At 44.5% G+C, this 23092-nt stretch overlaps 1 protein-coding gene across 1 annotated transcript in view; it reads left to right on the forward strand.

Moving 5' to 3' along the window:
* DMTN (dematin actin binding protein) overlaps positions 1 to 23092 on the forward strand; it is a 434932-nt gene that overhangs the window by 211512 nt on the left and 200328 nt on the right. Inside the window, exon 2 of the mRNA XM_086943677.1 lies at positions 19161 to 19239. The gene's annotated coding sequence lies outside the window, so the exon portion shown is untranslated. The remainder of the gene's footprint in view (positions 1 to 19160; positions 19240 to 23092) is intronic.

Consider the following 23092-nt stretch of genomic DNA (forward strand, 5'->3'; position numbering starts at 1 on the left):
TCTAATCAATACAAGGACTTACGAAAAATCATCAATAATAGTTGGCCAATCATACTTAAGGATCCGGTTATTGGCAACACACTCCCGGAAAAAGTATCTATCACCTACAGTTGAGCACCCTCAATGAGGGACAGACTGGGGCATACGAACCCTGAAGTCCTAGAAAAGACATCTTGGTTGCAAACCAATAGAGGTTTTTTAAGTGCAAAACTCTCAAATCATGTACCCACGGGACCAACAAGAAGACATTCAAGGATGGATTCAGCAATAAAGAACTTCAGATAAGTAAGGTCCTTACCTGTAAGACGGAGTATGCTGTCTACATCCTTGAATGTCCCCGTTCTCTCAGATATGTAGGGAGTACGAAGCATCCAGTACACAAGCGCATACTACAACATCTGAGGGCAATTGTTAATCAGGATAATACGTACCCGGTAGCAAGGCATTTCAAAGAAGACCACCAAAGTAACAACAAAGGGCTCAAATATTATGTTATAGATTCTGTGAGTGCCAGTAGATGAGGTGGCAACAGGGAATCAAAACTGCGCAAATTGGAGACCAAATATTTCTTACAATTAGATACCAAACAGCCTGGGGGCCTTAATGTTACATCGGATCTTCACACCTCCCTGTGTTAGCAGTCTGAGGCTTATCCAGGATATATTTTGGGTCCACAAATCTACATCATTATGCAGTAGGGATTATTTTAAATAGTGTTTACTATTTTTGATAATTATTTATTGTCTTAATAGGATATATTTTATTGTATCTACATCCCAGACTGTCATCAATCAATTTGCGCAGCAAATATACAGAATACCCTACTGAATGCCATTGATCAGGTCCAATCTATTTCAGCTCAAATTAGAGTATCCTCTATTACCTAGTTCAGTATTCTATCCAATTCACTATTGGTCTACTACTTGAGTTTTATTAAATAAATACATTTTTTTATACTTTATCATTATGCCTGTCACTTACTTTATAAAGGTTTCCATGTCGAGGATTTACCAAATCCCTGCCTTTCCTTTTGCTGGCTGCAATCCCCAAATGATTCAGAGCTATGCTATTAAAGGGATTTTCTGCCCAAGAAGCTTGCCGAGCGACCTTGTCTGTGAGCGCATGTGTCGATCAACACGAGCGTCATGTGACTTACTCCCAGCCCCAACCATAGCAGAGGCATGCTATGTATTGGAAGACTGGTGCTTTGGAGCAGCTCATTCATAGGCAGGTGTGGGTGTTTTTACCTGCTACACTTGGAGAGGTATTGAAGGATTCTCTTATTAATTCCTTACAATCGCCTGTAGCCCATAGCTGGGTTCCTCTCTTCCAAGAGTGTTTGCTGTTTGAGTATGCATATGTGTGGTGGGAATGAGGACCAGTTGGTGCCTGCCCACTTGCCTCCTTAATACTTAGACATGGCTGGAAAGATGTCCTGCGCTGTACTGGTGTACCTTGCTCTCTTTTAAAGGTGGCTAACCCTTCCATATGTTTGTCTTCCTGCTAGTGCTGTAAGATAAACACTCGCTCCCAGACAGGCAGCTGCTTGGATTTACTGTGCAGCCCAGCTCAGATAAGGCATCTGACGAAGGCACCAGCGCAGCGGACATCCTGTCCTGTAAGACTGACTGCCCTAGTTCTGCACACCTAACAATGTCATTATCTTTTTTTCTGCTTGTTTCTCCTTACTTTGATCATCATGCTTAAGGCGTGGTGCCAAGAGACCTGCAGGAAGGAAATCCTATGTATGGCACAGAGACTGTGCTTTTGCAGGAAGAAATTTCCCAAAGTGAAATTTTTCTCAGTTGAGCATCCTCACCGTGCAACCTGCCTGGAGGTCATTTGGTTGGTTAACCACTACTAGTTTAGGGATCAAACATAGACTGCTTTACTCATGGTATATGCTTATTGCCCCCCCCCCACCCCCCCATCCAGTACAATGCAGGGACCATCTTCTCCAAGATCATACTCGGAGAGATACCACGACTTTCTTGGCTTCTATATGCTCTTAAACTTGATACTTAAAGAAAATCATATGTAATGAATGAAAGCGATGGGGCGAGGATCACACAATTTGGTCATGCAGGGAAGTCAGGGGTTTGAGTCCAGGATTGCATATTGTGCAGTTCAGAGGTTGAAGGGTTACATCCTTATCCCTTTCCTTGTAACTCCAAAGGGCAGTGCTTTGTGTTTAGTTATTACATTTTTGTTATTCAACTAGTTTTACTGTATGTAGTTCCTTAAGTACACTTATCACACCTTAAATCAAACCGGCACTACACACACATAACCCACGTCCCTAGTCATAAGATTAAAGCGTGTGCGTTTCTATTTGGAATATTTCAACAGACACTGAATATCAAACACAAGGACAGAACATGGCTGTCGGAAAACATGGGGCTCCGAGCTTTCTTTGGTTTTTCTAATTCTGTAATTATGGCCATTGGGGCGTGGAGCCTTTCCTAAAATTGTTCTTTTTCTCAGGTCAAGGGAGCCAAGAATATCCGACCTTCCTTTCTGCTTTGTCACCGGGCCTGAGAAACAGAATTATTATAGGAGAGATTCAACACCTGAATGACTGCAATTAAATAATTAACGAACCGAAGAGGTCTTGGAGGCCTCATGGAGTTCGCTCCTCAGGTTACAGCAGTTCAATGAGACAGGCAGTGTACAGCATGGCTTCAGAGCGTCATGTTCTGTCTGTCATTGTTTAAACTTTAGTTTCAACTTTAAAATCTGGGGATATATTCCCCTATGTCGAACCCATTCTGAAATCTGTGTAATAAATCCCTCCTGTTCCCCGTGGTTCCTACACCCATGGTGTGCGTGTCAGTGTCAATGTCCATGCACTAGTATTGGTGTGTACCCCCAACAGTGTGTGAGAGGGCTAGAATACCAGTCCTTTCCTTCTGCCTCTCCCCACCAATTTATTTTCCGGCACAACCCTAAATTAGAGGAAGTGAAAGATGGGGCCTACTTGTAGAGCGCCACTTCATTTATCTGATGCATGGGGCTAACTGCATTAAAGATACATCACAATTTGAGAAGAATCCCTCGGGCCCATAAGAGGTTTTGGGGAGCCCGGGTGAAGAACGGGGCCCCTCTTGGTCCCTCGTTATAAGTATTTATAAATTGTCCTAGGGAAAAGAAGAAACACTGCATCTACAGCATCTCGTGCCAACTAGTGATAGATTGTGTTAGCTTCAATATAACTAATAAACAGTATACATTTAATTTAGAAATGTAAAGAGGTACCAGAAGCACGAGACCCAGAAAAATGTGGTGCCTGGTGCATAATGCTTTTCTTGTGATGGCCCTGTAAGCCATTCCTGGGTTGCTGAGGGCAGGCCCTGGCACTCTACCTCTCTATAGGAGCCTGTCCTAGGGTGCCAGCCACCCCAAATGACAAAGGTGGTCAGAGTTTTGCTAGGGTGGCTGCCGCATTGAAAGCAAGTTAGTGAGTTTTACAGGGCATACGGTCCAGAACTCTGCCCTTTTTACAGTAGCAGCTGATACTGAACGAGGGTGGCCTGGCAGTAGGGGGGGGGTTTAAAAAATAAACCTTAGTTACCTTTCAAGGGCGTCGACTCTATTCCATCATCATCTCTCGACCGCTTGGTCCGTCCGGAACAGGAAGCACAAACAGGCTCCCCTAGCCAATCACAACACTGCAATGTAGCAATGTGGTTGGTCTGAGCGCCATGAATTGGCACTCATACAGGCAATGGGAGCCTGTGCATGTTCAATACCAGGCTGTGCATTACACCCTGGTGGGGAGCATGCTAATAGTGCATGACTGTTTGGTCGGTGCAAGAGGACCGGTCAAACTGTCATGCGCATTTAAGTGCATATATTTCCTCCTCCCCAGCTGGCTGGAATGACAGCCAAGCCCCGCCCTGCCTCAAAACCTGCTTCATCGTGGAAAAATAAAATGAGAACGATATTGTGTTTTTATCATTTTATTTCTCCTTCTTTGCACTGCTAAAAGCAGTAGGGTGATGCTCCTCGGCCTTTGCGGAGGAGACGCCACTGCTTTTTTATTTCTCCTGGATGGAATTATGGTAGAATATTATAATGCAGTAGACCAGTGCCGCCATTTAGGGGCCTGCCTCTGCTGCAGACACACACACACAAACATGCCTTACCTGGTTTTAGAGTAGTAACAAATATACAAAACATTTCATGTCAAGAAAACATTTTACACTTTGCCACTGAAGATACATTTTGTTACAAAATTACAAAATGTTGTTCATAGCTATGTAGACGTTAGAAGTGAAGGGACAATGATTTAATTCAGCTACGTTTTCACAATATTCTCTTGAAGATAACTAATATTTATGAGAGCCAATAATATAATGCTATATAGGAAATAATATTGAAGGTGACAAGTACATCAGTGTTACATTTCTAATAGAATAAAAAACACAGGAGCTTGATAAATGTGTGCAAACCCTCTAGAATTTCTATATATTAACTTGATGCCAAACAAAAATGTATTTTTGAATTTGTGAGTAATACCTTTGCGGGAGGTCTGATAGAGAAGATATGCATGGCGATGACCTCATCCTTGACCCCCTCTGGGACACCTGTCTAAACCAAAGTCCCATTGATGTACAATGCTCCCTATACCTTTCCCTAAATCCTATAGGACAGCATTGTTCCATCGCTTCCAAAAATGAATGAATGGTTAGAAGAGTACTCTTCAGGTTTTATGGTCCTTCATTGGTCTTGATCAGTCCAACCTGTTGTTCGTCTCTTGCTGACTGTGCCAGTGGGTGATGTACTTGCCTTCTAAGGCTCTAGTATCTGGGGTCTGGCTTCCTCCTGGTTAGTGAATTGAAAATATCTGGCTGGGAATGTTGTCCTAATGGTGGGACTTATGTCACAAAGGTAAGAAATATCCAGAATACAGCTGATCATAATAACATGAATGTGCATATATTGTTGGTATAGATGTACTATATAATCTTAAATAAAAAACTAGAAGAAAATACGGCCCGGTCCACACTCTCCTACATATATAAATAGACACAAAAGTGTACCTTTCTTCAGAAGGACTCCAGATTACTAAATTAGGTAATCAGGTCCTTGCAGGTCATTGATCGGCACTGCAATACCCAGGGGGCTCTTTGCTAGAGATCTTTTGCGAAATTCTCTCCTTGGGTTACAATGTGAGCAACTACTATACCTCCTGTGCTCGTGGGTAAAGAACTGTTATATAATCATATGAAGGTAGATTGGTGAAATAAATAGATTCAATTTAACAATAGATACCTATAGATTAAATGTATTGAAGGGGTCTATGGTAAAAGTTAAAAACACTCAGAGTCGTAGGGAAATAATGTTCCCTCTTCCTATGAACTGATCAACATGTTTCTTGCCCATGTAGTCTACATTTGGATCAATGGCATTTCATCTGCACCCTTAAGCTACCTAATCTTTTTAGAGAGTTTTCTAATAATTTCCTGTTAGTGCGCTCACACAAATGTAGTCACTCATTCAGACATTGCCATTCAAGTGGTTGTCAAGAGAATTTTCATCACTTAACTAGGACTACTGTCTTTGAAAACGCCTATACCCAGAAATAAAAAGTATAAGACAGACAACATAAATGTAAAAGGGACACCCAAGACAGATATGGTGTCATGTCAAGCATTAATTTTCATTAGGATTGTTTATTAATAGTTTCATACTCATATATATAATTCCTCATACCATATTGAAATATATGCATGTACCATGCTGGAATGAAAACGTACCACACTGCTGTAGTTCCATGGTTTGTTAACCCAACACACAGCTTCTCAGTGAGAAGTGTCCCCCATATCCACTCTAGTGAAGTAGCATTCACAAATTATTACCTCATCCAATTCCAAAAGGTTGCTGGCCCCCGGGATTCGTGGGATCTTGGACTATCTGAGTCTTCTAGAAATCGATAAAAGGATTACGAAAGGCCAAATGAACCATAGTTCTAGAAAAGGCTGTCCCAAGGGATATCAGTACTCATTACCACAATTCTTAGTCCCAGTTGCTTCGCATATATGTCTCCTTGAACCTGAAGTTAGGCGGAGAAGAACCCTGCTTCCCTATTTGCAGTCATGGACCGTAGGTAAGGGAAATCACCAAGCGAACGTTGTTGTGATGCCGTAAAGCGGTTGCAAAGGTTGCCATCTTAAAATAGACTATTGTAGTCGTTATTAAAAAGGGATATGCCCAAAATCTTAATGTTGGAAAGTGGATTATAGTTTTTTGGTGTGATTAGACTTTACCCATACAATCTTGTTCAAAGTGCAAGGGATCTTGTCATGAGGTCAAATTAGTCAAAAACATAGAACAAACTGTATTTTGATGTCAAAATGAATGAAACATGGTGTCCATCAGGCAGGATGGGGGTGGTGTTTATAAAAGTAATCTAAACAGGTCATCCAGTGCCCTGTGTGCCCCCTTCTGCTATGTGTTTTTACTACGGTGATGATGTATGGGGGCCAATAATGTAATAAAAGCTCATGAATGTTCTATTAATATTAATCATCCATAGGGTATATATTAATTTAAATGTTGGTACCATATAGAAGAAACCACCTTCACCCTTACTCAAGAAGGGTATATTACTCATTTTAAGCTGGAAAGAGACACCTAATTTCTGTCATGGCTGCCTCAAATGTATGAGGCTATAGTCCTATTTCAAAAGTCATTCTTAATATGTCATGCTAAGGTGTTTCTTTGCTCCGCCCATGTATGTGGACTTTAAAGCAAGTTTCCTCTGGATATCTTCAGTCGTCTGCATTTTTCAATGATGGCCCACTTCATCTCATGGGGGGGGGGGGGGCGGCGGCGGCTTGTTTTCGTTCTAAAAAGGTGGCACTCATTTTTGATGTGATATGCTGGCATCTCACATTGCTCATGTGCTCATTTATCCTGATTTTCACTGGTCTGGTTGTCATTCCGATGTTCTTCAAGTGACCGTGATACGTCATCACGCCGACATAACCTTGGTGATTGCCCTTGTCCACGCTCTATGACAGTAAATCTGGAGGCAGCACCTTCTCCCCCTATCTTTAGGATCTGCGGGCCCAACAAGGAGCGCAGCCAGATGATGAAGCGGGCAACCATTTTGTGGGCAAGGGTTTGTTCTCCAGTAAGTTAACACTTTTTCGGACCTGCCAGGACCCGATTACCTAATATAGTAATCTGGAGTCGTACCGCAGAATGGTACACTTTTTTTTTTTATTGATAGATTTGTTATATATTGTCTCATGTCTAGAATATTTACTACCACAATACTGTGAAGGATAGTGTATATTGGTAGGTGTAGATTTAATATAATATCCTTCAAGTATATTGACTACCACAATATCTGAAAGTTCACTTTTAACATAGGTTGGTATAGAGTTACTATTCTTAACCACATCTAAGTGCATAGAACATATATGCATGTGGTCAAGGCATATAGATGTGGATTAAACATACCTATTACAATATTGTGGTAATCGATATTCTGGCCATGATATTGACAGGGCGACATTTATACCACGATTCGGCCCTCAGCCAGGGAATGGGAGCCTGGGCATGTTCTTCACCCAGGCTGTAATGCAGCCTGGGTAAATACCATGGTAAGTGCGCATGAATGTTTGGCTGGCACCAGATGGTCGGCCAAACATTCATGCACACCTGCAAAGTGTGATTGCCACTCCCCCTGCTCCTGTGTTAGACCAGCCCGCCCGCCCTGCAGAGCTACCGCAGCAGGAGAAAATAAAATGATAAAAGCCTTGAGTTATTATAATTTTATTTTTTCTTTATTGCGCTGCTGCACAGCAGTGGGGCAAAGATCCTTTGCCTTAGTGGAGGAGCCGCCCCTGAGTTTACTTCTGCAGACTTGTAGCTGAAGGACGTATTTTGGTGTTTTGTACCAATCTACTACGTTTTGGGTCATTCTCATTTCCAGATGTCACTTCCCACATGACAGAATTACCATAGTCCCACTATCAAAGAGCTGTTGCTGTACTTTTATTGGATGTTGCATTTGCCAAGCGCTTCCTTATGAGCAAATTATTTTTTCATGTAGTGATCTCAGTCAATGGAAAGCTCGTAGCCTCTTGATGAATAAGTATGCATAATTTAAAGGTGCTTCAGTACATTTGAGGACATATTTGGGTTTCTTTTTTTGGTTGTGTTTGGATTATTTGGAAGCCCTTGAATTGTGTGCTTTTACTTTTTCATGATCACTTAAACCACCCATTATCTACAGTATGTATCTTGCAGGGTTCTACTATCGAGCCCAAGAATATAAACATACTACAGTATCGTGGGCCTAATATCAAGGGGCTAAATATCAAATTCCTCAATATTCTGGATTTGGTATTTAGGGGGCACACTCTCTTGCATGTATCTTATAAAGACCTTCCTGATCAGTGCAGATCAACATACCCTCTGCGTACCCTGGTTTTTAGGTAGAAGCCTACCAGACAGTGCAGCTGTCTAGTCTAGTCTAGTCTGGAAATTTGTATTGCGCAGAACATATCACATCCCGTGAGGGATTCTCATGGCGCATGCGGACAGTCCCAGAGAAAAAGAGGAGAGATCCCAAAAAAGGCAAGACCTAACAGAAAAGCCATGTTTTCAGCAATTTTCGGAACTTCATGTGCTCGGTCGTTGCACGGATGTTCAGCGGAAGTTTGTTCCATAGGAGGGGTGCCATATGGGAAAAAGCACGTCCCCCATTTCTGACTGTATGTACTCTAGATGGAGTGAGTAGAAACTTGGAGCTGGATCTCAGTTCTCGTCCGGGCTGGTACCAGGTCAATTTTTGGTTCCAGTATTTGGGTCCAGTGCCATGCATATGTTTATGAACTAGACACATGATTTTAAAAATGACTCTTTTTTTTATTGTGAGCCAGTGTAGGTTTTTTAGGGTTGGAGAGGAAGGGGATCGTTTTGGGAGTCCAAGAATCAGACGGGCAGCAGTGTTTTGAACAACTTGTAGCCTCTTTATATGGCACTCATTTATGGCAAGCAGGATGGAGTTACAGTAGTCTAACCTATTTATTATGAGGCCCTGCACTAGAACTTTGCGAGCTTCTTTTGGTATCCATTTGAAAGCTCTGCGGAGGCTTCGCATGATTCCAAAACAGGTCCCGACAGTATGGTTCACATGGTCCTTCATGGATAATTTATTATCCATGTGGATTCCGAGGTTGCGAACGGATTCTTTTGGGACCGGACATTCCCCTAATTCCGGGGGCCACCAGTCTTGAGTCCAATGTGCACTCGCTTGACCAAAGGTCATTATTTCAGATTTTGCACCATTTAGTTGTAAGTGGTTCAGACTCATCCAGTTTTTAACCTTGATCAGACACTCTTTAAAACGTTCTTTTGTATCATTGATATCATGGTCAAGGGTAATAAGTATTTGCGTGTCATCCGCATATGATAACACGTCTGGTTTGCTGACCACATCTTGGGGACATTCAGAAAGCTGAACTAGGAATGCATTCCATCTGTTGCTTACCATTGGCTTTGTGTTTTGTAACCCACAATTTCTGGCTTTCTATGTGCTTGTTTTATTTGCTTTAGGCTGTCCAGTGTGATTTCATCCACCCCATTGCCCAAACCTTGTTTACTGTATTATTCCAGGAGCTCACTTTCTGTAAACAGGCCTTTCAATCTTGTTCTTATCATGTAACATTTGTTGTACATTCAAAGACAGGGGTCAACTATTAAGCTCTTTCTTCCAAGGAAGCTTGGTGTTTATTTTTGTTTCTCTGAACTTCATAGTGAGAGAATTTATGTGACAATCCTGCTGAGTATCCATGTAAGAGGAGAGGATGTAGGACTTCTTTTTTCTAGGCCACAGCGAAAAAAATGAATTGTGATGATGTTTTACAATATATCAGAATGAGTACAAATGAAGCACATTTAAAAAAAAATTCAGAAGTGTGTTGGAAACAAATATTTGAATAGGATCAAAACACATTAATACACTAGGTGATGACATATGCACACATTATCGTGTGTGTGCAGTTAAACCATATTTCGGTGCAAATACAATTTTCATTTGAATTGAAAATGTGTTGTCTGTAATGGCAGTGTGCTACTACACCATGTATACTCCACACTACGCCACTCCACTCCACTCTTTACCATGCCAGACCATTCTACGACACTCCATTCCACTATACAACATGCCACCCCACTGTATGCCCCTCCACTCTAAGGCAATCTATGACATGCCACTCGACTGCACGCCACTCCAATCTACGCCACTCACTCGACACAACACGCCACTCCACTCTATGCACCTCCACTCCATTCCACTTACCCCATTAAACACACTCCACTCCAATCTATCCCACTCCACTCCAATGTACCCCAATGTACCCAACCCCACTCCACTTTGCTACAATCTACCCAAACCTACTCCACTCCAATCTGCTCCACTCCACCCAATGCCCACTCCACTAAAATATACCCCCTCCAATTTACCCCACCCCACTTTACCCGACTTCCCTCCACTCTACCTCACCCCACACCAATCAACCCCAGTCCACCCCACTCCACTCTTCCCCTATCTACCCCACTCCTCTCCAATCCACCCCAATCCACCCCAATATACTGCACTCCACTCTACCCCAATCTACCCTGGTCTATCCTACTCCTATCTACCCTACTCCATTCTACGCCAGTCTAATCCATCCAAATCTACTCCAACTCAATCTTCCTCACTCAATGTATCACATGAATCTACTTAACTCCCCCACTCCAGTCACCCCACTAAGATCTACCCCAATCTACCCCACTCCAATCCACTCCAATCTACCCCAATCCACCCCACCCATTCTACCCCACTCTACGCTAATCTTTCCCTCTCCACTCTACCCCAATCTACCTCATTCCACTCTATCCCTGTCTACCCAACTTGAATCTATCCTACTCAATCCCACTCCATGCTACTAACTTTTAGCCATGCTGAACAGCAGCCACATTGGTGTACATAATGGCTAAAACACATTGGCAAAGCCAATAGCTCTTGTATAGGCTAGACCTATTGACATTCCCAATGCTTGTTAACATCTTGTCTTGCCATAGGATTTCTAAGGAAGGGACTCTAGAATGGGCCTAAGGATCAAATGATGAATATGATAAAGACGAATGGGTTCTGGGTGCATCTCTGTCTTGCATTTAGGTCTGGGTGAAATTGTGTAACTTTTCCTACAGAAATTTCATGAAATTCAATGAAAATGTTGCAAAATGATGCATTTGTCCAAAATGTGATTTGTCAGTATCACGCTTCACTTTTTTTTTTACCTGAGGGCTCAACATGAGTATAAAAAGTCCTTTGAGATACCAGCAGGAGACTCGTTCAAGTAGAAAATGTATCTTTGTGAGACATTTTGTATGAACCTGCTCTCTATGGCATCTCACATTACTTTTTAATGTGAGATGTGTGCTTGGGTAAAAAAAATATGTGAAATCGCATAATTGTGAGAATTTTCACACATATTGGATTGCATAAAATTCAGGAAATTTCCAAATTTTACCAGCATAATTGAAATTTTTCCCAGGCCTACTTGCATCTCAACCCTGATTTAAAGCATGTCTCTCTCTACCACTCTCTGCCTCCCAGACGTGTAGCTATAACTGGTGCAGGAGATACCGTGACATTGGGCCCAGTGGTGTGAACAGGGTCGGACTAGCCGTAGCGGGCATAGGGCGTTTCCCCAGTGGTCCACCAGGGTGGGGTCCAGTTTAGGACCCCTGTGGACCGTTTTTGTTACCGGGCTGGTTTTGCAGCATAGCTGCAATATCGGCCCCCTATAACAAAGGCAGCTGCAGCCCCCCTGGCCCTCCCCCGCCCCCCCTCGGCGACCGGTCCGACTCAAGTGCCAGGGCCGGTTTGCGTTCCCAGACCAGCCCTGGGCATGAAAGGCCCTCTGCACTACAATCATGGCAGTATATCCCTGCTGTAACAAGGGCTAGGGTTCTCCCTCCTTCCATTTCTTGAATTTGGGACCATAGCATCGCTGCTCAGCCCCTGCATCTACTGCGTCCACCTCTCTTTCACTCTGTCATTCTCTTGACTCTCAGTTTTTCTCTCTCTGAACTCAGACTGCCTCCTTTCCCCCCTTCCTGTCTTGCTGTCTCCCTGAAGATTTGCTCTTAAACATCTAACTTTCACTTTGTGTTTAGTCTGCTTGAATTACAAAACTTATTTTCATCTTCAGACTTTGCATCAGTTGCAAGAGAGATAAAGGTAGAGCAGGGACAAAGAAAGAGAGAGAGAAAGGTAGTAAAAGAGTGACAATGGGAGAAACTAAGGAAGAAAAAGAAATACACACACACACCCAACATAACATACCTATTATTATGAGTACGAGCCATTGACTGCAATGAAGTGTGTATTTACTATTCTAACTTCACGCGCGTGTTGATAGTAGGGTAGGTTATAAAGCAGACCGAGGCAAATATAACTACACTTTAAATTTTTTTATACACTTGTTTGAAAGTACTTAAACATATTATGGGGTCTAGTCCTCCTGAAGCACTGCTCCTCACAAAGATAGTGTTTTTCTGGTTCGGGAAGTTGCCCGCACACACACACGCAAACCTATTATTATGAGGACCGGCCATTGACTGAAATGAAGTGTGTATCAACTACTCTCACTCCACATGCTTTGATAGCAGGGTAGGTTATAGAGTGAACTGAGGCAAATATAACTGCACTTTTAGTTTTTTGATACACTCACTTGAAAATACCTAAACACACTACCCTACCAGGACCAGTTGTCCTAACGCACTGGTCCTCACAAAGAGTGTTTTTCTGCTTCTGTCAGGGTTTACGCATGCTACCATGGGTTCTACATGTCCACAAATACACAATCACAAACATATATATTAAACTTTAAACACTGCAAGGCTGATAATATTATTGGCACGTTCAATGTTCTGAAGAGGGGTGCAGCGTAGTCCCCTATTTCATTACCCCTCACTGCCCTCTTTTTGAGAATTGCTCTCTGTGTCTTCATAGATGAAGGTGTACTGAACCCATAGACTGGGGACAGTCACACTGGGTGGTGTAATTTCAGTTCTAACTGTGGCTTTCCTATTCTCATGAGTTCAATATTTCTGGGAGCACTGTGGTTGGGTGATGAATTTGCCATACATTGGTGAAGGCCTCATTTCCTAATCAGTGTAACCAGATCCTTGGCATTCTTAGTAAGCCTGGGTGAAGGTGGCAAAGTAGCACTATGCGTAGCTACGCGAAGTGCACTTTGCACTACGCGAGCTATGAGTATCTACGCAAACTGCGTAGTGCACTGTGCAAAATGCTGTTCGCACTGATTGCACAGTGCCGGATGCTTGTCCGCACTGTGCAATCAGTGCAAACTGCATCTTGCACAGTGGAAGCAGTCGTTTTCTGCCGCTCAAGTAGATTTCTACTCGAGCAGCAGCTTTATCAACGCGGACCGGTGGTTTCTCATCGCAAGCGGTCACGAGCATACGCAACCACTCGCAATGAGAAACCTGACCTCCCTGCATTGATAATCTCACTGGGAGGTTTATTTTCCACACTCGCTAATAGCAACTTGATGTTGCTGATCGCGAACAAGGAAAAAGTCTCGCCGGGATGTCATTTTGCTTGCTCGCGGTCGCCAACTTGACGTGTTTGCACTGTGCTACGTACAATTCGCGTAGTGCGAAGTAGCGCAAACTTTGCAAACTATGCGAGCGTAGCGTAGTGCTTTGCCCAGGGTTAATTATTTGTAGCGTAGCAAGTGTACCATGAGCCCTAATGCAGGCAGTGAAATGGCCCTTTGGGGTCCCAGTTGGTAAATCAATCCAGCATAGTGTGGGCTCCTTACTGGCCTTTGCCCTAGTGCCACTGCACCTGCTGCATCATCGTTAGATACGAAACTGGGCATTGTCCTTGCTACCCCCTAGTCAAATGAATCATGAAATAAGGGTCAACAGAAAGAATCCACTTGCCAGAGCCTTCTTTACTATCTGCACTTTCTACTCCTTGCTCTTCCTTTATACACTTAGCCTCAAACAGGAGCATCGTGGGAGAAAAATGTGGGGATGAGGTCAACCCTGTAATGCCATCTGGTGTCAAAGGGAGTATGCCGTCACTTCTGCTACCCCTGGCAATTTTGGTAATTAAGGTGTGTAGGATTGAAATGATAACTCTTTAATTTTCAGATTACACAAAGGCTGAAGGTAGTGTGCTTTGGCCAAAAAAACACAATACCTCATGTTTTCCAGACCTGAGCCCTGGATTGTCCACCATGGCTCAGTCCCCAAACTGCCTCAACCTGATTACATACAAACTACAGAAATTAGCAGAAGAGCAGGACTGGGAAACATAGCTTTGTTAGGGGGTAGACACTGCTACAACAGAAGAGGGGGAGTGAAAAAAGAGAGGAGAGGAAATGAAAGCGTGGGGCCACAAATACAGGGTGGGTGAAATAAAGCATAAGTAAATTAAGGTGGGAAAAGAGGAAGGTGGAGAACGATAAAAAAAAGAAATGGATAGGAAAGGGTGTTGGATAGTAAATGTGGTTATGGTTGCAACAACGGCATACCTTTTTTTGGAAGGAAAGGGGAAGCACAGGGGTAAAAAGGACAGCATGGAAGAGAAGAAAACAGCTATAGAAGAAGGAGAAAGAGTGAAATAGAGAGAGGAAAAGGGAAAACAAAGAAGAATAGATGGGGAAAAAAAGGGAATGTTTTGACTGGCAAAGTGAAGGGGAAAAATTGGGTGAAGGAAAGTGGGCAAAGGAGAGAAGAAAGAGGTGGGCACAGAAGGAGAGAACTGGTGAAAGAAAAACAGAAAGTGGGGAGAAGCAGAGAGTGATGAAATAGAAGAGGAAGTTGTGAAAAAGTGGGAGTATTGGAAAAGGAAGAAGAAGCTGGGTTAAAAGAAGAAAAGGTGGACTGGCATGAAGATGAGGGAAAGAAGAAGGTAGATGACGGGGAGAAGGTGTGCCGGGAGAATAAGACTATGGATGTATGACGTTACAATGCATGCTTTTACCACGCATGCCTTTACAACGTGGTTTTTACAACGCATGCCTTTACAACGCATAGTGCTTTGGGGCGCTGGATAGTGAATAGTTTAATTTACTATTCCAACTCCAGTCCCCGTGGATAGTAGGGAAGGTGTTGGATAGTACATTAAACCTATTCCCTATCCTAGAGCGCCCCCCCAGCACAATGCGTTTTAATGGTTTGCGTTGTAAAAGTTGCGTCGTTATGGTAGTGCGTTGTAAAAGTTTTGTTGTAAAGGTTGTTTACCAAGACTATCGTCTAAATATTGGAAGAATAACAATGGAGAGGGGGGGAGTTGGAATGCTTGACATGGGTAAGGGTGCAGTGAAAGAAGGAGTGTTTGAAGGAAAAGGAGACATAAAAAAAGAGGTGAGGAAAAGAAAGATACTGAGGGTGGAGTAGGTGTGAATAATGGGCTAAGGAAAGAAAGAGGTGTAGGAAGGAGAGAGAACTAGACAAGAGATGAGAGAGCAGATGGAAGCCAATGTGGAGAATAGATTGCGGAAGAGAAGAGAGTGTAGAGCAGAGGTCTTCAAACTTGTTGATGCCGAGACCCCCTTGTAAAACCTTTATAGGCGTAAGGACCCCCTTTCGAAAAAAAATTCTAGAAACTGGTACTCCTCATCATCAACTTTTGACAACCATAAATGCACCTGTTAGACCCCATCACATCCATCCATCATCATTCATCCACCCACACTTTCACACATCCATCCATCTATCCTTCATCCATCTACCCTTTCATCCTTCCATCCATACTTCATCCATCCACCCTTTCATCCATACATCCATAGTTCATCTACCCAGCCTTTCATCCATCCATGCACCCATCATTCATCCCCCACCTTTCCACACATCCATCCATCATTCATCCATGCAACCTTTTATCCATCCATACATCCATCCACCCTTTCATCCATCCATCCTTCATCCATCCGCCCTTTCATCCTTCCATCCATACATCCAGCCTTCATCCGTCTACCCTTTCATCCTTCCATCCATATATCCATCCACCCTTTCATCCATACATCCATCCTTCATCCATCCACCCTTTCATCCTTCCATCCATACATCCATCCACCCTTTCATCCATATATCCATCCTTCATCCACCCACCCTTTCATCCATCCACCCACCTATCATTCATCTCCCCACCTTTTCACACATCCATCCATGCATCATTCATGCAACCTTTTATCCATCCATACATCCATCCACCCTTTCATCCTTCCTTCCATTCATCCTTCATCCGTCCACTCTTTCATCCATACATCCACCCTTCATCCATCCACCCTTCATCCATCCACTCCTTTCATATTTAATACAATTCAGATGGTCATCTATACCAAAAAACAGCTGTCTTATCTCAGTGTCAGCCTGTATATACCTTTTTGCTCTGTAAATTAGAAATGAATTTTGTTGTAAAGAAAATGTTACACAAGTTTGGTATTTCAGTTTTGCAATGAATATGCATTACCTAAATTAATGACAGGAGTTTTTCGATCTCTGAAAAACTTAGCTGGGATCTGCCAGCTGCACATGTATCACTCCTCCCTACCAAATTGTTGCTGCTGGCTGGTAACAACCAGTCGCAGGGTTGGGTTGTCTCCCGTGTTCAACAGTACACGTCACAAGAAGCGTTCTGCTTACCGTAAAAAGCCCGGGATCCATAGAATGGACATTGTGCCCCTGTTCCTGAAACTTATGGGATCGGAGGGCAAGAGCTGCGAAGCGTTTTTTTTTTTTACAGCAATCGGAGGTAAGTAATCTGTGGGGGTTTAGGAAGGCATACCAACACCCTCGACCATGACCCCCCTCCCCCTTCAACACTCTAAGGGCCGGGTCAGACGGCACAGAAAGTCTGCATATGGCAGCGCTGAAAAGAAAAACAAAGATGCCGCCCTGCGTCATTCTGTCTATCTGGGGCCAATATGCGAATTGTGTGACTCCCCCAGCCACCCCACCTCGCCCCCCCCCCCTTGTGTATGTGAGGCTGGCTGAAACAGCTTCAGAGACACACCAAAGCCCATGCCCGAGTACTTCACATTACTTGTTAATGAGGCTTGGATGTTTTTTCACCCCTCGGTGTGAATTAGGCCTCGACGTGAGCACCCTCAATTAGCCCGACGCCACTAAGGCAAAGGAACTGCACGCTCTAACAGAATGTGGGACCCCCTTCCCAGGACTCCACGACCCCCCTGGGGGTCGCGCCCCACAGATTGAAGACCTCTGCTCTGGTGTAGAGGTAGAGAGAAAAGAAAGCATGTGGGAGTTCATTACAGGGACTTTGTGAAAACTGTGCAATATGTTGGTTATGTGCCATTTTGGAAAATAGACAATGTGAGTCTGAGTCACAAAGTAACTTACACTTTTGAGTATGTTTAGACTTTGGAGTAAATGTACTACTTTCATATTTTACAAACTCTGAGTGTAAACTTAATACAAAAGTACAAAAGTGTAAGTTACATGTCTCGACCCCAGAGTAAAACAAATGGCTTACTCTTGTGTGGGTTGGGGACTTCCCTCCCTAAGCCCCTCCCTGACCCTCTCTAAACCCTTTCTAATCCTCCCTAATACCATCCCCTTTAGGAGTAAATGTGCCCCTTTTACCGCCCACTTCATTGTGTTCCTCCTGTGTTTACTAATAAAACCCATACTTTCATGTTCGGAGACTATGCAGTCAGGCAGGGAACTCCACACACATAAGCGCTGGTAAAACTTTCTTTTTATCACTGATGGGGAAATACTGGCACCCGCCCAGGAGCAAATTAATTAAACTCACCAGACATAGCAGGTTTGCTCAGAAATAGAGTGAAATGTATTTATTGGTACCAAAAGCATGCATTGTTGCTAATTAGCAAGGAAGAAATCAGATATGCCACCTTAAGGGCTCTCAGACCACTTCTTCCCAGAGTGACAAGTGTCTAAGTGTTATATACAGTATGAAAGGCCATATCAGCGGAACTATGGCTAACATGGATGTGCACTGTCTGCACCATGCAAATTATAAACAACCAGATATGGGCAGACCAGAAAGGCTGGCTCTGCACTGTGTAAGCAACTTGCACAACCAGAATAAGAAATATCATGTAGTCAGGACAAGCAAGGTGACTTCTAAGGGGGTACAGAATAGCTTGTTGAAGCTTGTCCAGTCAAGGTCAGATATGAAGCCCTTTTGAGCTCCAGGCCTCATGTTATTGTGATCTATCTAAGCATGATATCTTTTGAAGTGCGTACACATGAATTTATATGGATATTTATATACATTTTGTAACAATCACACTTTTTGTAGTACTATTAAACATAGTACAAAGTGCTGTATGTTTACTGGGCCATTGCTGTACTTCAGCAAGTTGGGTTACAAGGGCACTGTGTTTTCTGCTCATATTGAACTACCCAGGTTCCGAGGAGTGCATGACTACCATATTTCAATTTAATATTATATCATTTGCATAGGTTTGACATGCTTTCTTATTTTCTGTGCCTTTTAGTATGATTTGTAGCTTTCTACCAGGGTGTTATGGTGTTATGTATGATTGTTTGGTTGTGTATGGTTAGTAGAGATGGTTAAGTGCCTACTTTAGTAAGGGTTCGTATTAATTAATTTTAAAGGAAAATGTGTTTGATCCTGTTAATCATCTTTTTAGTATGCTAAGTGTATGGGTGGGTGTGCTAAAAGACTCCATTAGAGAGAGGTGTGTGAAACTGTGTAACGTTTTTGTGAATTTTTAAAGAAATGTCATGGAATTATATGAAATTCCACATGCAGTACTAAAAGTAAATTGGCGATATTGCTGGTGACTTTGCTGTGTGAAAAAAACACGAGATACTGGCAGGCGACCGTCTTGAGAAGAAAATGTCTCTTGGTGAGCCGTTTTCTTCACAAATCAGTCTCTTCCCCTCGGCCTTTTTTCCCTCTTCAAAGCTCACATAACTTTCACCCCGTCTGACCCCAAACAATCCTTCAGCCGTTGTTACCCCTCTGTATCCAGGCTAGTGCGGATCAAAAGCGATTTCTGTTTGCTGCGCACAGACTGCTCCTGGTCACACCCTCACTCCTCCGTGCAAAAGAGGATGCTCGACTGACTTAATCTCCCTCTCCGCTTCTCCTTCAGAGGGACCCCTGACCCCGCACAGAGACGGTTCGTGCTGCCCACCCGGCCTGCGGAGGGATGCTGAGACACCGAACACCTGGTAAGCGCGAGCTGGTCTATGGGCGGGGGAAGCCTGCACTGCTGCACGTGCCTGTGTGGGTGCGTGCTGCCCACGCTGGGGGTGTGAAGGAATATTGAATGATGTGCTGAGCCTACTCTCCGGGTGAGTGTGCAGCTTGATGCGCTGGCATCTTAGTCGAATCCGTGAGTCTGCACGTGGGCGCCTGCGCGAGTCTGTGCGATGGATGTGGGTGTATGTATATCTTTTTTATGCTTGTGGCGTATGAGCGGCATGTGGCGTGTGTGGTGTTTTATGTCGTGTGCGCCTGTGAGTTTAGTGCGTATCTTGTGTCTGTGCCGTGTGTGTGCATGGTCGGAGGTGTATTGTGGAGGTGTTTGTGTGCGTGCGTGAGAGTGGTTGTCTATGGCTCGCGCATGTGTGTACGGTGCACGTATGGTGTGTGTGTAGTTGAGTGTGTAAGTTCTTCATATATTTGTCGTATTGGGGATATGTTCTTGGTGTAGTCCTTTCCATCTTTGTTAGCTGTGAGCTGGGTGGGCACTGGGTGCGTATCGTGTGTGCGCGCACGTGGCTTGGGGTGCATTGTGTGAGGTTTGTTTGTGCTTGTGTGAGGTGGAAGGTAAGGATTGATCAACGGTTAGACACAAAAGTGGATGTAGCGAGAGGCAGGGTTGCTACCAGAGGCAGCAGGCGGCGAGGGGTCCTAAGATTCGCCTTGTACCTGCTAAGCTGCTTAAAGCCCCTCTAAGCCTCGTCTGATGGAGGTCTCATTAGATTGAATGAGGCGGTGGAAGGGGGCACGCGGAAAGCGTAGAATGTAGGTTACTGGAGGCTGGATTGCAGGGAAATCGCAGCTATCATGAAAACCCAGAGCACCTCCCCGAAAAAGCCAGTATGGGTAGGGATTCGCCTGACATGTGGCCGACTCTTTCATATCCCCACTGGCTTTTCAAGGGCATCACAGTGTCAGGAAATCTCCACATGTTCTTACAGGCCTCAGGCCTGTGCACCAAAAGAGAGAGGGTTCAGGGGCCTCATGGCCGAAAGTGCCCCAGGGGCGCAACCGGCATGGGGGTCCGCTTTGTTCGCCCCAAGTCACTTTGGTATTACAGTAGGGTCCGCTGACACTTCTGCAGTCTCTTGTAGCAGCCCCTTGGTGCACTTGTAGCACCAGCGCTGTCTCAAACGGGCGTTCCCTCATTTCTATGGGGGCATGGCCGTATTGTGCATGCGGGCACAAAGAAGCTGTCAGGAGGCACACTGAAAGTGTGCCATAAAAAGTGGTGCATTGTCAGTGCATCTCTGTTGTCATATTATGATAAGGGTGCCCTTCGCAAACAGGAAAGCTGCACCCTGTTATGTTGAATGTGCTGCCCTCAGGACAGCAGCGACCTCGCGCTTCCATGGGGCAGCACATTCAAGTGAAATGCAGAGCAGCTGCTTTAAAGCCGCTCATGTTTCACTGTACCGGTGGCACTCGCCTGCTTGGATTAGAAGTCCCTTTGCAGGTGGGTGCAGTGAGTGGTTGCACCTGTCTGCAAGGGGATGTCTGGGGGGGTCCATAGGATCCTGTTTCATCCCTTGAGAGGGCTGCCCTCAGGGGGCACAATAACAGACGCCACCTGACAGCTTCTTTGCCTTTGCGCTTGCATCTATAATACAGCATGGGTGCAGAGGCAAAGCAAATCCCTCTTTTGCATAGTGCCATGCCTGCACGTAAATGAGGGTATGACCTCTTGAGATAGTGCTGGCTCAGTATTACAAAAGGGGCTGTACAAGTGTCTGTAGCCCTTGGGTAAAATTAGTGCCCGGGGTTGCACAAAGCGGATACATATGCCTGTTGCACCACCGGAGCCCTTCCTGCGGTACCGCCCCTGATGGCTGCTGGCTGGTACTATGGAGCCCCCAGACATCCCCTTGCAGGCTGGTGCAGTAACTCACTGAACTGCATGCAAAAGGTATCTCTAATTCTGCATCTATGTTCAAGCCCTTCCTAGACCAATCCCTACCCATTGCCCACTCCCCTCCCAGAATATTTCACCATCCCAGTGGCGATGCCCTTTATTGACATCATATCCTACCCCACTATTTAGAGGCTACCTTCAGAGGAGGCCATATTGGGGGATTACAAGACAGGTGAGCGAGCCAGCAAATTAACAGGGGAGCCAAGCCAGAGCCGAGCCAAAGATCTGGCATGCCTCTGAGTGCCCAAGCAAGAGCCACGCCAAGAAAATGTGTGGTATTTAAATCTTGCAACAAACATCATTAAAAAAATTCTAAAGCCTCTTCAAAGTCTGAAAAAGTGTATTGCTTCAAACATGCATAAGACTTTCACTTCAGTACATCAAATTACATAATTGCATTGAAATGTATCTCAATGCAAGTGAGCATGACCTTATTTTGAAGTTAGAAGCCTCATATGGACCTCACCGCCCTGATGAAAATGTCTTAATGAATGAAGAGTCAAGTCAGTTGTCAAGAGTGACTTATATGTGGGCTAGATTCTTATTATACATGGAGCAATGCTATAGTCTAATGATTCAAACACAAAAGAGAGATTTCACACAGTTTTGGTCATGTCAGGAAGCTGGCATGGATCCTAGGCTTTGTGGTTTCACATTGGGCAGTATGCAGCTATCTCCTTTCTCTCCTGTTTTTCATCAAATATTAATGCTTTGCCTTTAATTCTTGGTGCACAAGGTTAGAGTATGGATGGCAGGCAGTAAAAACATGAAAACCTGGCTCAGTTTGGGTGCGAGGGTCTAAGAAGACCTCCTTGAGCGGAGCCAGACACAGGTTACTGACTCATGCACAGCTCAAGCCTTCAGTGGCCGCCCACCTCTAGATCACACACTATGCCCTATCTATACTAATTTTATGGAATCCCCTCCGAAAAAGTATTACATTTTTGTTAGTCACATTGGGGCCCATTGGGGAAAGAGGGGGGGGGGGAAGAAAGCACCGACCCGAGACTCAAAGTAAGTGTGATAAAGGCCGCTTTATTGGAAGCAGGTGCATCCTACACAATAACATCCTTGGCCTGCGCCGCACAATCTAAACCTCATAAATATGTAATTTCCTGCCTCACCCCCACCCCCTCCCCTAACTGATTCCCACAATCCACAAACAGTAACAATTAGCATAACGTCAATTTGCCTCTCCACCTGGCTAAATACTTTATCGTGCTTGACCTACCCCCCGATCATCCAAACAGTTCTCCTACTCTTACCCCATATATTAGGAAGAACCGCCCCTACATACAGAATGCACCCCACACCTGCTCCAGTGACATGCGAAACCCCCCACCCCCTCCAAAAACCCCCTTTGTGCCCGAATACAAAACATTGTAAACAGCCTCGAAAAAGCCCTGGCGCAATTTGCCACCGGGCGACACACGTGTCGGCTGTCTACGCTTTAACCATACAATTAAAGAGCAAATTTCCACAAAGCCCGCACTCTTCCGATTCTATTCATACCAAAAGGGATTGAGCCTAATGACACCAAGATGTAACGTCTAAAACACTCATCACCCCTATCAAAACCCCTAGTTGCACCAGCCTCCAACAAAAACCCAGCCCAAAATCTCCATAGCTCCCAAACTCCCCGTAAAGAGCGATGCCTGCCCGTGGGCACCCCCCCAAATCATGGCCCAGGGAGGGAGGGAGGGAAAAATTTTTTATCCAACCACCACCCCCCCGCCCGGCGGCCGAGACACCTCACCTAAAATGGTGTCTCTGCCGCGAGGCCGGGCAGTTACCACAGCCCAACGGAAGCCGAAACCAAGCCCCGCCCCCCAGCCCAAAAGCTACTGAAACAACCCAGCTCTTCCCCGTGCGGCGCCATCTCTACCCCCCCCCTTTCCCCGGCCCCA

This window comes from Lissotriton vulgaris, chromosome 11, assembly GCF_964263255.1.
Source record: "Lissotriton vulgaris chromosome 11, aLisVul1.2, whole genome shotgun sequence".
Classification (NCBI taxonomy): domain Eukaryota; kingdom Metazoa; phylum Chordata; class Amphibia; order Caudata; family Salamandridae; genus Lissotriton; species Lissotriton vulgaris.